This window comes from Musca domestica, unplaced genomic scaffold (genome assembly GCF_030504385.1).
Source record: "Musca domestica strain aabys unplaced genomic scaffold, Musca_domestica.polishedcontigs.V.1.1 112, whole genome shotgun sequence".
Classification (NCBI taxonomy): Eukaryota; Metazoa; Arthropoda; class Insecta; order Diptera; family Muscidae; genus Musca; species Musca domestica.
Window position 1 is genome coordinate 1,995,201 of NW_026712140.1, and position 14,708 is coordinate 2,009,908.

The 14,708-nt window shown below is 36.7% G+C and overlaps 1 protein-coding gene and 1 long non-coding RNA gene across 3 annotated transcripts in view; one reads left to right on the forward strand and one right to left on the reverse strand.

Annotated features, from left to right (window-relative positions):
* The window catches only part of LOC101894508 (cGMP-specific 3',5'-cyclic phosphodiesterase), a 219,042-nt gene that overhangs the window by 100,671 nt on the left and 103,663 nt on the right, over positions 1–14,708 (forward strand). The window lies entirely within an intron of this gene.
* LOC131807155 (uncharacterized) lies at positions 2,608–3,658 on the reverse strand. Its single transcript, XR_009344312.1, has 2 exons — positions 2,818–3,658; positions 2,608–2,753 (listed from the first exon to the last, which is right to left on the reverse strand). It is a non-coding gene; the product is annotated as an uncharacterized LOC131807155 (long non-coding RNA).

The following is a 14,708-nucleotide window of genomic DNA, read 5'->3' on the forward strand; positions in this document are numbered from 1 at the left end:
ACAGCAACATTCGGCCAACGTGTGACGGTTTCATTGGCCGTTTGAAGGCCATAATTCGTCCAAAGAAGATAAATTCCAACAAATCTAAACTTATTCTTAAATTTGATGCTATATCCGACACTTTTTGCCTTTATTCAATAAAATTTAAAAAAAGTAAAGTAAATTATGACGTTTGACTTTGTTACAGTTTTTTTATCTCACCCTGTATATCCCTGCAGTCCGTGTCTCTCAAAATCAACAAAAATGACATAAAAAAATATATATTTTTGAATAATCAATCTTAACAGAAAATCTCCGAAAATCATTCCAAAACTCCACAATTTTTATTACGAAAGCGCTTTGGGATATTTTTTAAAAATCTTAACACTAGTCAAAGTTTTAACTACGTTTTATAACTAGAGTGAGAAACTAGAAAAATGGTCCTATAGATCCCATTTTGATCGTTTTGGGGTAGGTACTAGACAAATTGAGACGATAATTTCAATTTTTTACGCTTAATCCAATATTAGACATCATCTTACTAGACATTAAGAGGGACGGACGTACACCAACTCTATATATCCGAATCAGATTTCGTCCAAAGAAATATTGGTTCTAACGGTTTTGAACAGCGTTGGTATGTTTGTTCGAGAGGACGTAGAATTCTGTGGCTGCAAAATATTTAGGCTTAATCCCATTACTGTTGTTTTTATAAAAACAACGTTTGCTTATTAGTGAAATTTCGATAAACTACATTTTATATACCATCTGTAGAATTAAGATTGAAGGTATAAAAACCATGATCGTAGTCAGTGGATATTGTTAAATGTTTAGACATTCTTCGAACACTTTACTGGAAAATTTAATTTCTTATCGGTTGTATCTAATGATTTGTTAAATTAAAATGAGAATCATAGTTTTTCTTATTTTAACTTAACTCAATTTTTCCGTTCATCACAACCGCATATATGCCACTTGTTTATTTCAGTTTTATTTCATTCGGTATTTAGTTAGTTATTCTAATCATTTTCCCTACAAGTTTTAATTCTTTCCCAATGTTTGCATAATTTATTTGTTGTATTCACCATTAATTAAATATTTGTTCCCGTTTTATAGTTTGTTTGTTTATGACCACTAAAAGAGGCAGGCCACAGGAGCTTATTTTGTTGGCTGTGTTAACAAAGTAGGAAATTGTAGGCCATAGGCTTCCGACTCTCAGGGGGAGTGCAGACTTATACTCGTATATAAGACAATAAGGTTTGATTTTGGAATCAAATTGTTGACGAATGCCTTGACCCTAATATGTGGATTGAGATAGTTAGTAATTAAATGGGAAAACATGAAAATGAAAGGAATATGAAGTGGGCATTTATTTATTTTTTGCATTTCATTGACCTTACCAATACCACAACGCCAAAGAATCAGCACTTTTTACGAAAATTGGGGTGCAATAAATTACCCACCGCAATTTGTCATTTCGTTTTATTAACTGGAAATATTCGTCTTAGCCACGTTCGTAAGGCGGACTAATTTTTAAGCTCATAATATTTTTTTGAGACCTGAAGAATATTTATACTCTACAACACTATGTGTTGGGGGTATTATAAGTTTGATTGGGCCAAAAATTGTGTAACACCACGTAATATTGGTTTCCCACATAGAAAAGTTATATGGATCTTCCCATCTCGCCGAGCTGAGTCGATCTAACTATGTATGTCCGCCCGTCCGTCTGTCCATGTTAATTTGTAATCACTCAATTATCAATCACACAATTATTGCCTGATCTTCACAAAATTTAGAATGGAGGTCGAGCAAGAGCCAGAATAGAACCCTATTTCTTTTGGAGATAATCGATTATTATTAAGGGGTTGAAATGGACCAAAAACTGAAAAAATTCTTGATTTTCCAGTTGCTCTAGAGATTAGGGCTGGGCAGAAGCCATCCAATTTTGATGGTAATCACAACATGTGTGTTAAATAAAAGTGAAATTCTCCATTAAACCGCGAATGTTTTTAATCCCGGCGAAATCACAAATAGACGAACAGGTCAATTCTGACCGTTACGTAGATGCCGATAGTAAATATATCGGATATATAGCGAAATATATACAATGTGTATATACAAAGGAAGGGGATGATAGTTAGAATGCTTATATCTCAAGAATGGCTGGACCGATTTCGACAAAATTTGTCAATTCAGAATGCTCTCTTGACATAAAAGTATAAAATCAAAAAAAAAAAAAAATAAATAAATAAATAAATAATTATTTATTTAATTAATTAAAGATGTTAATATAGATTTTGTAGTATTTTGTGACATTTTTTTTTTCATATTTTTATCGCATGCGATTTTTTCAATTTGAACTATAATATTTTGTAATATTTTTTCACCTTACAACACAGCTTGGGGATATTATATAAGTATTGCAAATATCCGATCCTCACGAAAATTTTCCGTCCGCAATATATTTAGGGGTTAAAATGGACCAATGCATCCGTTATAAAGGTCACAAATAGAAACCAAAGGATACGAAATCTCGCATGAAGTTAGAGTTATAATAATCTTTTCCAGGGTAGTCCAGCCGAACCAGGATTTATTTATTTATTTAAAAATCATACACGTTAGCAATTAAGTCTTTATAATCCTTTTCTTTATTTGTTCAATATTTATTATTACTTCACAATATTCGAAAGTGTTGAAGCCCAGCAGAATATCCTGTACCAGCGAGAAAACGACCGTGACCGACCAGATGCAAATTTTAGACTCCCCGTCTCCTAAGGTAGCCTCTTATTAAATATTCTAGGTTTTTAAGCATGTTAATGGGTTAGTCACTATTACCTGTGAACTATAGCTGTAAAAACCAGTAGTTTCACTGTGAACTATGACTACATATAGCGTCTGGGATCTATGGCTGTGGATACCAGTAGAGTCCCTGTACACCATTACAACGCCTGGGATCTATGGCAGTAAATACCAGTAGATACCCTCTGCAGTACTACTACTGAGTTGAGCTTTGTGCCGCAAGTGTATGGCTGCTATCGAAGCTATTACAAACTTGCGATAGCTGTCCGTCCTCTGTGACAGCACAGGCTCAACTGAAGTAATGGTGGTATTTACGCAGTGTAATGGTGCTAACCCAGACAGCTATAAGTGCGGCAGAAATGCGTATGTAAAGAAAGCGCTCACATGTGAAGGTATAACAGTGATAACCACTCAGAGAGGTTATAACAGTTTAAATTGTTGTGTATGCTACGAAAGAGAATTGGTTGCTGGGCTCTATTATACTAATCTCTTATACATTCTACTCTTACAACTATATGATTTTACTCCAAATAATTATCAGACATAAATAATATACATATGTACATATTTCGAAATGCGAGTGAAATCAAATTATAATAATTCATTATGGAAATTCGAATAGTATATAGATGTAGGTGTATGTAACGGATTACTTCGTTACATCTCCCCTTTGGTTTATTTTTATTTTATTTTTTTTTTTATTCAGGAATCGTTACATCATTTCTGGGTTTTGGGAAAATCAGCTTTTCATGGCCATGGACAATCCAAACGTCGAGGGACCGACGGATATATACTTCTACCCCATGCGTTTGAGTTCTAACTAGAAAACGGGTTCGTTTGCCAGGATCTATGGGTTTAATAGCTGCAAGCACATCAGGAATCTTCACCTCACAATTATCTATATCATATTTATCTATTTCTAAATCTTTGACCAACCGGGCTAATATATCAGGTTTTTGGGTACTGCTCACAGTGGGAATCTTTCCATTGAGATTTGGTAAATATGCTATCGATTGAATTTCGATAGTTTTCCTTTTTTTGTGGTTTTCGCGATTCATTGACTCTCGGAATCTTTGGCAGCTGTGTTGAAACTTGATGTCATCAGTCATGATGGAATCTGAGGGAAACAATAAATGTTAGTAGCAAATTAGTGTTTTTTTACTCATGGAACTGTTTTAAATCTTTAATGTGGGCAGTCCCTCGGTTCTTCTTGTTGTTTATGTCAGTAAGGCGTACAATAACTGGAGAGTTGTATCCAACCACAGTAAATGGACCTTCGAACTTAGGAGCAAGTTTAGCATTAAAAAAATCGACGGATTTTGATAAGTTTCGTTTTTTTACTAACACCAAATCTCCTTTTCGAGGAGACCAATTCCGATGTCTCAAATTATAAAATTTTGCTTGATTTGATCCGGCGCGCAGTAAATTTTCTTGGACAGATCTGAAGAGTTCTTGAAGATATAAATGTTTTTCATCCAGGTTAATACGATCTTCTATAATTTCCGATTGTGTTTTCTCATCGAACAAGGTATTGGGAAGACGTAATTCTCTACCCTGCGTTAAATAAGCTGGACTGAATTTCGTAGAGCTCTGTTTACTTGAGTTTAAAGCTAACGACAACTCAGGTAGTTGTTCGTCCCATTTTCGCTGGTTATTCTCAGTAAATTGCGCAATCATAGTCTTAATGGTGCGATTAGTCCTTTCGGTGGGATTTTCATGTGGTGAATATGGGGCCGTAAATTGTTGTTTAATGCCCAGTGATCGAAAATACTTTTGACATTCACGGCTAGTAAACTGAGTTCCGTTGTCAGTTAAAAGAATATATGGAACACCAAAACGTGATAAAATTCTTTCCCGGAATGCCTTAATAAAAGATTTGGTGGTAGCCTGTCTGACTGCGATGAATTCCGACCACTTACTAAATTTGTCGAAGAACACTATCAGAGTAGTATTTCCATGAGTAGATCGCGGTAATGGACCCACAAAATCGGCACAGACAGTATGCCACGGTAGAGAAGCTGGAGTAGAATACATTTTTCCAGCTGGTAGTTGTTGGAGTGGTTTGTACCGCTGACATACCTCGCATTTCCGTACATACTTCGCTACATCACGAAACATACCAGGCCAGTAATACAATTTTGTGATTCTTGCTATAGTCTTGTTTATACCCAGGTGTCCAGCAGTTACATCATCATGAGATTCCAAAAGTACGCGCTGTCGTTCCGATTTTGGTAACACTAATTTCCAAGCGATAGGATCCTGGTCATTATATGCATTTGAGTCAAATATGTGTCGTCGAAGATTTCCATTGTGGTCAATTCGATAATCAGGTAGTTTTTCTGGCGTCTCTTGTACAGTCTTTAATTTTACCTTGTACCATTGGTCATCAATACTTCCACCTTTGATAAGCGTTTGGAGTGTGGCAGTTGAGTTATTTGGTTGGTCTAAGGGATATCTAGAGAGCGCATCTGCAATAACATTCAATTTACCTCTGCGGTATCGTATCTCATAGTCAAATTGCATCATTTCAAGGGCCCAGCGTGCGATTCGGCCCGAGGGTGACTGTATAGAGTTCAGCCATTTTAATGACTGGTGATCCGTTATTATCACGAAATGATAGCCTTCAATATAATGCCTCATTTTACGAATTCCCCAGACTATTGCAAGGCACTCCTTTTCCGTGACTGTATAGTTCTTCTCGGTATCAGACAGAGTACGGCTGGCATACGCAATAACTTTTTCCCCATCCTCGAAATCCTGGGTCAACACAACGCCTAAACCCACATCACTTGCGTCTGTTTGCAATAAAAAGGTACGACTGAAATCCGGGCACGTTAAGGCAGGAGCTTCTACCAGTTTTTCTTTTATCTCATCAAAGGCACTCTTCTGCTCTTTACCCCATTCCCATTTCTTCGATTTCTTTAAGAGGTTATTTAATGGATTTGTGATTGTAGAGAAATTCGGTATAAAACGGCGATACCAAGCTGCGGTATTGATGAAGGATCTTAGCTCTTTTAAGGTTTTCGGTTCCGGTAAAGCTACGACAGCGTTGACCTTTTCGGGGTCAGTGTGTATGCCTTGTTCACTGATAATATGACCCAAGTAACGGATTTTGTTCTTCGCAAACGTACATTTTTCTTTGTTAATTCGAAGCTTTGCCGCCACTAGTCGATCAAAAACTATTTTAAGGTTTCTTAGATGTTCTTCAATAGTACCGCCGAGAACTACAATATCGTCCAAATACGCGAAAGCAAACGATTCTAACTCTGGACCAATTATAGTATCTAGAGCTCTCTGGAATGTAGCAGGCGCTGAATGTAAACCAAAAGGCATTACCCGCCACTGAAATAATCCCCGACCGGGTACTGTAAAAGCGGTATATTGTTTACTCTCAGGTGACATTGGTATCTGCCAGTAACCGTGTCGAAGATCAATAGTGCTAAAAAATTTGCTATTTCTTAGTTTTTCTAGTATCGCATTTATTTGAGGAATCGGATATGCGTCACGTATTGAGTTCTCATTGATTTGGCGGTAATCCACACAAAGACGCCACTCGTTATTCTTCTTTCGCGCTAGCACGATTGGTGAGCTATATGGGCTCTTTGAAGGTTCGATTCGATCCTCCGTGATAAGCTCATCGATCTGGTCATCTATTACTTTTTGCATCGCCGGGTTACGTGGGTAGTAACGCTGACGTAATGGCCGATTATGTTTCATGGTGATCACGTGTTCGGTGACATTTGAATGACCTTCAATGGAATCGAAGCGAGGTAGTTGTGTTCTTAGAAATGCTTCCACCTTTTGTATTGATGCACTATTTTCTTGGCCATTTTCACAAGGACTAAACTGTAAAGAGCTAATTTGGGGTGTATTATTTGTTGACATACCGTTCTTACTCATATGTCTGCTTCGTGGGATGATGCAGAGTTTGGTGTAGGAAATTGGTGCCAATGATGATTGGATCAAGGCTGTCTCTTAAAACCAAAAAGTTGTGCTGGTATACGACGCCATTTAATACGAACCATACGTTAACCGAACCTTCTACAAAAATCTTGGACTGATCGGCCAGATGGAGTGTACTGAAGTCAGAGGGTATAACGGGAACTTGGAGTTCTCGGACTATCGATGAGTTTATGCAGGAGTGTGTTGCACCGGTGTCCACAGCAGCTTGAACTTTCCGGTTTTTGATCGTAATCCAGGTACGTAAACGAAAGTCTTCATCAATGTTGAGTACAATAGGAAAAGGTTTCATATTTAGAGATCCGCACCTTCTTTTCCTGGTGACGGATCTCTTCGAGAGTTTTCCGACCCACGTCTGCAACAATCAACCGTTTTTACACCTCTTTTCCCACAATCCCAGCAAAACAAAATTTGAGGTTTGGTACACGTTCTACGTGAATGTCCTTGTTCTCCACATCGGTAACACACATTCGATTCGTTGTTGGTAGCAACAGCCGTTTGTAAACGTCGAAAACTTTTATTTTGTGTAGCCTCTTCGGAGCGAATGCTTTCAAATTCTTGAGCTAACGTAATAAGATCACGTAGCTTTGAAAAGTCTCGCCTCTTTATATAAATCTTATATTCAGCACGGCAATTTTGAAAAATTCTTTCTAGTTGTTCTTGACTAGATAAACCTGTTAATCTCATCATAGTTTGTATAGCAGTTACATAATCTACGAAATTTTCTTTGATATGTTGTTTACGATTCCTAATATCGTCTTCCAAATTCTCGAAAAATCGTGTGGGTAAAAAGAATAGTTTGAAGTCATCAGTGAAGTCACTATAGGTTTTCCATTCTTCCTTGTTATTACGGTACCAGGATAATGCATCACCTTTTAGGAGCTCAGGCATAAAATTCAATAGCGTGTGGCGTGGGATTGAGTAACACGTGGCAAGTTCATCAATACGTTCTAGAAACCCTAACGGGTCTTTACCGCCATCATATTTAATGCCCCATTTGCGAACTTTATCGCAGACCTCCCAATGATTCTCGGAAACCATTTCTGTTTTCTCACGGGAATTAACTGGTGAAGGTGCACGTGAGATTCGTGCTGCAGGAACCTTTAAATCTTTATCTACAGGCTCCACCATTGATCTTAGCTTGTCGATTAAAACCTGGTGTTCCTTCGGGATACTTTCTTTGTCCAGATAATTTCGTAGCCTCGCCCTCATCTCATCAACTGTGCCTTCTTCATCTAGTCCCAGATCTTTAAGAGTTGAACACAGAAGGTCCTTCTTGAGTTGATTAATAAACGAACGACTCATGGTAACGATTTCAACCACGTGAATATATTGCGTAATAGGATTTTATAAAAGATAACAAAGTTTCCTTTAATAGTCCTCATGTCCCTGCTCGGGCGCCATTTATAATAATCTTTTCCAGGGTAGTCCAGCCGAACCAGGATTTATTTATTTATTTAAAATTCATACACGTTAGCAATTAAGTCTTTATAATCCTTTTCTTTATTTGTTCAATATTTATTATTACTTCACAATATTCGAAAGTGTTGAAGCCCAGCAGAATATCCTGTACCAGCGAGAAAACGACCGTGACCGACCAGATGCAAATTTTAGACTCCCCGTCTCCTAAGGTAGCCTCTTATTAAATATTCTAGGTTTTTAAGCATGTTAATGGGTTAGTCACTATTACCTGTGAACTATAGCTGTAAAAACCAGTAGTTTCACTGTGAACTATGACTACATATAGCGTCTGGGATCTATGGCTGTGGATACCAGTAGAGTCCCTGTACACCATTACAACGCCTGGGATCTATGGCAGTAAATACCAGTAGATACCCTCTGCAGTACTACTACTGCGTTGAGCTTTGTGCCGCAAGTGTATGGCTGCTATCGAAGCTATTACAAACTTGCGATAGCTGTCCGTCCTCTGTGACAGCACAGGCTCAACTGAAGTAATGGTGGTATTTACGCAGTGTAATGGTGCTAACCCAGACAGCTATAAGTGCGGCAGAACTGCGTATGTAAAGAAAGCGCTCACATGTGAAGGTATAACAGTGATAACCACTCAGAGAGGTTATAACAGTTTAAATTGTTGTGTATGCTACGAAAGAGAATTGGTTGCTGGGCTCTATTATTAATCTCTTATACATTCTACTCTTACAACTAAATGATTTTACTCCAAATAATTATCAGACATAAATAATATACATAGGTACATATTTCGAAATGCGAGTGAAATCAAATTATAATAATTCATTATGGAAATTCAAATAGTATATAGATGTAGGTGTATGTAACGAATTACTTCGTTACAGAGTTTAGGACAGCGAGTAGAATGGACCACTATTTCTCTCTGAAAAATACAAAAATTACTTACAGGCGATACCGAAATACACAAGAGGCGAACTTTTGGCTTTTTTATGCCGACTTCGTTGACGAATATAGCCAAATATCGTAGACAAGAAAATATGATGAGTCTAAATTTGGAGATACAGATTGGCCTCCTGCTTTTGGAGATGATTGCAAAATATTAGGTGTTCAATTTAACCAAAAACAGAAATGTTTTGCCGATCACACAATTGAAGCCAATCGACACGCCTGTGAAAAGAGTTAAGGACAGGGAAGAATTCTAGCATTTTGGATGACCATTGAATTATATTTAGCTGCAAAATGGACCACAACAATTAAGAGCACGAAGGAGTGCATAAATATTGGCAAATGTCCCTACAAAATCCTAATTTCAAAAGCGAAACCTTCCAATATGGATTTGGACATAAGGGGGCTTCTAGCATATTGTAGTGTTGTAGGGTATAACATAGTCGGCCCCGCACGACTATAGACTTTGCTTACTTGTTTTATGTTGGAAATGGTATAAATCGAACAAAAGTTTATGTGTAGAACCCATAGAACAGTAATACCAGGTTTTCGGTATTTCGGATGTCCCAACCCATACTTTCGGTTTTTAAGATATGGTTTCCGCAAAAACTTTTTTATATAGGTCTTCTGTTCATTACTGTCCTCATATAAGGGGACAGACGTATATTCATTCAATTAAGACATTTGAATGATAGACCAGCAAAATATTTCCTATTGGAAATGGTATATATCGGACCAAGTTCAGGTATAGCCGCACATAAAAGCAATACATGATATTCGGTATATCGAATGTCTCAACCCACATTTTGGGTTTTTAAGAAATGGTTTTCAGAAACACATATTTATATAGGTCTTTTGTTCAGTACTATTCCCTCCTAAAGACACTTGAATGATTTTAGACGTCAATTTTTAATGTATGGAGGCACCCATATACCGATAAGGTTTCAAGCTGAATCAGCAGTAATTCCGAATTTGTGGGTTACCCTTGGATACCAATGAAAGAGACCAGGGAAATTTATCCTACGAAAGGAATGGGCCGATTTTCGTTTTCCCACCTAACCTAGCACTGATGCAAAAATTTTAATTTGCTAAAGTTGAACAACATCAGAGAATCCGTTATCTTTCTATGAGGCAAATCATTTTTTTTTTTTTTTTGAAAATCTTTACTCCTTAATGGTGAGGTACTAGAAGGAGTGGACCGATATTGCTAGGATCTGCCACGCCTGGCAACATCTTCTGTTGTGCCAGTCTCTTCGAGGCGAGCGACTAAACGTTGCTGTGTTTCACAAGAAGGCGTGGGAAGACCCGGAAATCTGTCAAAAAAAAAAAAAAAAAATCACTAATATTCCGCGTTCTGGAGCAATGTATCGTAATATTGTTTATTAATGTGTGTGTTCGCATGTGTTTACTACAAAAATCCAGTCGTAAAATTTATAGCATTTTCTGGATTACTTTTGCGACACCTTGTATATATAGATGCTATATCAAAATCTGAAGAAGTATTTCTTATGGAACAAAAAAGCTAAAGCTATATTTGAATGGATTTTAATCACATATGAGGTATTTGCTTCTGGGCTGAATTCTGTTGGAAGTTCCAAAAATCACATCATTTCTAAGATCTATAAAGTATCTAGTATCAAATATCGCCTGTGTGGAAATAAAAAATAAAAAATTCGATGAAATATATATCTGGGAGATATAGCTATATCTGAACCGATTTTCCCCAACTTTGAAGTAATTCTTTCTAGGCGGAATTCGGTCAGATGTGCTGAAATACATCCTATTTCAACGAATTTTACACATCACAACAAGTAAAAAAACATTAAGTTCGGCCGGGCCAAACTTTTAATACCCTCCACCTTAGGGTGAAATGCCGAATATTGGGATGTATCGTTATATGGGGGCTATATCAAATCGTGGACCTACACATGCAATGTTTCGCCAATGGAGCTAGAACCCATTATGACCTACAACTACCAATTTTCAGAGAAATTCGTGAAAAAAAATGTGTCAAAATCATCAAAATACCGAGTATTGGGAGGTACCGTTATATGGGGACTATACCAAAACGTGGACCTGTACATACAATGTTTCGCCACACGAACTAGGACCCAATACGACCCACAAATACCAATTTACAGACAAATCAGTGCAAAAATGTGGCAAAAACCATCAAAATACCGAATATCGGGAGGTACCGTTATATGGGGGCTATACCAAATCGTGGACCCATACATGCAATGTTTCGCTACCGGAGCTGGAACCAATTATGACCAACAAATACCAATTTTTAGACAAATCTATGAAAAATGTGGCAAAAATAATCAAAATAAAGAATATCGGGAGGTACCTTTATATGGGGGCTATACCAAAACGTGGACCTATAAATGCAATTTTTTGCCACACGTACAGGGACCCGTTATGACCTACAAATACCAAATTTTCAGACAAATCCGTGAAAAAATGTGGCATAAATCATCAAAATACCGAATATCGGGAGGTACCGTTATATGGGGACTATACCAGAACGTGGACCGATATATCTCATTTTCAATACCAACCATCCTAGACACAATACAAATTGCTCTGCTAAATTTTGGCGCTCTACTTCAAATAATGTGGGCTGTATCGTGATTTCAACAGACGGACAGACGGACGGACAGACAGACAGACGGACAGACAGACAGATGTCCGTCGACTTAGAATTTTATGCTGATTATGAATATATACACTTTATGGGGTCTACGACGAATATTTAAGGATGTTACAAACGGAATGACAAAGTTAATATACCCTCCTTTCCAAGGTGGAGAGTACAAAAATACATGGATAGACAGAAGGACGGATGGACATCGATAAATCGACTGAGAAAGTGATTATGTGGAGATCCTCAAAAGTAATTATGGGTCCATCTCGTTTTCTTCTGTGATTAAGTATCTGAATTTGAACAAACTTGGACCTTTCCTTCCTTTCTCTAGAAATCAACCCACTGCCTTAAATGATGACAATCATTTTGTTCGTCCTTTTCATGAAATCGTCATTGTCTGTCCTTCAGTGAATTTGTATATCCTTCACCATATATTTAATTTATTATTCCGTTTGCAACATCTCAAAATATTTGTCAGAGACCCCAAAAAGTATAAACATTTCTGATCAGGTCGTTTGGTGACTGATGACTGGTCGTTTGGTGTTGAAAATAGACTATATTGGTTTAAGTTTAGGTCTAGCTCCCATATAAAGGTACCTTCTGCTTACCGGTAGTTTGTCTTAATAATTGAGGGTAAAACTTTAGGTAATAACAATTGATTAGACTATTATCAATAAATCTAACAAGTATTATTGTGAAAATCCTCGAACAACATAAATAATCCAAATTACGACCACATAGTATTACAAATTTAGACACCCCTCCTCCCCTACATAGCATTTCAAATGATTCCACTTCCATTATACTTTGGGGAATTATTTACATTTCTACTACTCATTAATTGTGTAGGTCTTCCATTTTTATTCGAATTAAGGATGTATTTCCTTAATTGCCAGGTGCTTTTGTCTTCTATTTCTAGATCGGCCAGGTGATTAATTATTGCTCAAATTAAACATTCTTTAGGGAGTGAATTATCGAATTATTATTGAATGGTCGATAAACCGAATGGCCTAGAATGAAATGATGTTTAAATGGAATTCATTGGGAGGAAGGATAGAAATTAACAATTGCTTTCAAAGCAATGGTTTTTCGTATTAAATTAGAATGAGATTTTTTTGGATAATGGAATTTATTTCACAAGTGAAAAACAGGCATCAGTAAGCCTTAGTAAATTAAATATTTAATAAAAATAAATTGTTTTAAAAAAATAATAAGTTCGGCCGGACCGAACTTCGAATACCCTCCACCATTTTGAACGTATTTGGAAATTTTCAAAAAAAATAACATTCGCCAAAAATTATGTTAAAATCTTAACAAGTAAGCAAAGGCTACAATCGAGCGGGACCGACCGTTGAATACCCTACAACACTATAATAAACGATACAGTTTATATAGGCGCGATACTCGAAAGAATTCCACAAAATATTATGACAAATAATAAAAGAAAACCATCAGGGTTCGTTCTCTAATTTTCGAATAATTGCAACTTAAACTAATTATCTCATTTCCAATTTATTGGTAGATGTTGCACTTAAATGGTCTTCCTAGATCTGGAACCAATATTTCTCAAAGACCTATAATCTCTCATAAGTGGCAAAAGATTAACATTTGTTATTGGTTTTTGACTGAAACGCATCTATATGAGATACAGACATTTGACTATATTCCTCAACGAAATCAGTGTTAACGAAATAGTCAGAAGTGTGTCTTTTCTGTATTTGTGAATTCTCCAAAAAGTCACTGGAATAGACATTTTCTTATTTTGTCTACAAAAGTTGGCAAACTATTTCACACATTAAATATTTTTGGATGTGCGTAAGGATCGGGCGATAATTACGATCTGCAATTTTGCAGATTTTTGGTCCATTTCAACCCCTAAATATATGGCGATCATCTCCAAAAAGAGTAGGCATCTAATCTGACCCTCATCTTATCCCCATGCTGAATTTCGTACTGATCGGGCCATAAATGAGATCTTTATATGATATCCTAACTACTTAATTTTGCTAGCTGTAGAAATATTACCAAATGTTTAATTTAAAATGAAAATATGCCAAAAATATGACAAAATTGAAAAAATATGAGAAAATGTTACAAAATCAATATTTTCATCTTTGAAGAGATATTTTTATGCGATTTTTTCAGACGTTTTTTCTTTCCTGCCAAGAGACCATTCTGAATTAATGAGAACTGTCGAAATCAGTTCAGCCGTTCTCGACATATATGAGATCTTTCAAGCATATCTTCTTTGATATATATCGCACATATGTTGCTATATATCCGTTTTGTTGGATGTTAACATCAATGTAAAGATCAGAAGTAACCTTGTCATGGTTTTGTGATTTCGCTGGGATTTAAAATATTCGCGGTTTAATGAAAAATTTTGAATTTTTTCAACACAAAAGATATGGTCTATTTTACCCGTTAAATATTATCCGATGACCACCCAAATTGGTAGGCTTCTTCCCCGCCCTAAACTCTAGCTACATGCGAAATTCCGCGTCGGTTGGTCTATAATTGCGACCTGTATAGCTACTGCAAAATCCGACATTTTTTCAGTATTTGGTCCATTTCAACCCATAAACATTTGGCGATCATCTCCAAAAGAAATAGGCTTCTATTCTGACCCTAACCTCACCTTCGTGCAAAATTTCGTAAGGATCGGGCCATAATTGCGACCTGTAGCGTGATTACAAATTAACATGGACAGACGACTCAGCTCGGCGAGCTAGGAAGATCCATATATACTTTCCTATATGGGAAACCAATATTTCGAGGTGTTACATAAATTCTGGCCCAATCAAACTTATAATACCCCCAACACATAGTGTATAATGATTATTTCGATGAGTTACAAACGGAATGACGAACTTAATATATTATATTTTATATACCCTCCACCTTTCTATGGAGGGTATATTTTATCATTCCGTTTGTAACTCAT